Consider the following 1,689-nt stretch of genomic DNA (forward strand, 5'->3'; position numbering starts at 1 on the left):
TGAGCCTCAACCCCTGAAGCTGAACATGAGCCCTGTGCTCTGTGCTGTCACTTCCCTCCCAGACTCAGTCAGGGCTGATTCTCTGTAGCTGACTGCAGCCCCCTACCCCTACCCATCTGGTTTTTTAGTGCCTCCAGCCCTGAGTGTTAACCCCAGTTCCAACTCTAGCCTTGCCCTGAAACTGGAAAGTCCAGTATTCCCCAGACATCATTCTGGGAGGTATGATCAGCACCAGCTGGCACCTAAACAAGAAAGATACAAAGCTGGTTCTGCAGCCCCTTCACCCCATAATGTACACCATGATCAGATGGAGCCAGCAGCTTGCCAAGCTGGAAATGTCTGGAATCAGCCTAGTTTGGTGGTACTTACAGGATCCAGAAATTAAATTCACTGTTCATTCCTCTCTGTCTTCAGCCCTGGATATGGGTTGCCTGAAAAATGGATGAGACTCAGAATGGGCAGCTCTGTGAAGTCTGAATGGATGTTCGTTGGTGAATTCTGAGCAGGGAGATATTGCAGGTTTGCCACCAGTGCTTTGGTTAGGGATGTGGACAGCAAGTCTGAAAAGATGTAGTACCTTTCTGGATACTTCACTGTGCAGATTGGTATTTTTGTGGTATGTAAATTAAGGTTGTTATATTCATAAGTTTGCTGTTGACCTATAAAGAGTCCAAGAAGGTTTGGACAGGGAGGGCTGGGTAAGCTGGCCTCTCACTAGATCTAGTAAGGATTGAGCGCTCAGGTGATGCTTGGAGTGTAGAGTTGTTTGGGGTAAGGTTTGCTCTGAGGTGGTAAGAGGACCAGTTTTGGTCTGCACACCAGGGTTTGCATTTGGGATGCACAGAGAGCTGTGAGTTGACAGGATGAGATGAAGGCTGATACTGACTAGAAATGGAGAGCAGAGGGTTTGCTGCTTGTTTCTGTTTGAAAGAGTAAGTCTAATTTATGTACTTGACATAAGATGTTTCTTCTAATGCTTTTGCTTCTTGATAGAAAAGAAACTTAAGGAATTGTTTGTTCTCTCTCCTTGCCAGCTTTCTCATTCTGTGGTCCTCAGTCAGGCATGAGCTTATGGAGTGTGAAGTGGACACGTTGCAGAGCACTGTGTCTCTCTGGGCTATGAAGAGGCCTTTATGTGGACTTGAGAGCTACCACTGTGCACTGTGGACCTCAGGTGTGACAGATACCTGGACCCTGGAGGAAATGTAAGGAGATGTTACCATACTGTGTGAAACACAGTTTGTACAACTTGCTGTGCTCTAATAATGGTGAATGTGGGGAACACTCGTTCTTTCAGTGGTAACTCAAGTGATGGAGCAGTGGTCTGGAGAGACAAAAGTAGAGGGGAAAAAGCAATTGAAGAAGAGAGAAGGGGTTGTCACTTTGTGGTTCCCCAGCCTCTTTTGCACCACTGCTTGCTCTGGATGCTGTGACCAATTGGTACTTTCCAGTCCCCCTGCCTTAATGATCCAGCCTTGTCTCAGCTCCTCACATTCACTACAGGCTACGTGCCAGCTGCAGAAGAACGAAGGAACAGCAGGGAGAGTTGGAGACTCTTCTCATGGCAGTTTTGACTAATTTGAAAAGCCACTCCCCGTGGGAGTATGTGGCTGAGGTGGCAGATTTGCAGTGACTTGACTCCCTGACATCAGGTGCATCGGCGCAGCGCAGGGTGCGAGTCATTACTGG

The sequence above is a fragment of the Geospiza fortis genome, unplaced genomic scaffold (genome assembly GCF_000277835.1).
Source record: "Geospiza fortis unplaced genomic scaffold, GeoFor_1.0 scaffold219, whole genome shotgun sequence".
Taxonomy (NCBI): Eukaryota; Metazoa; Chordata; class Aves; order Passeriformes; family Thraupidae; genus Geospiza; species Geospiza fortis.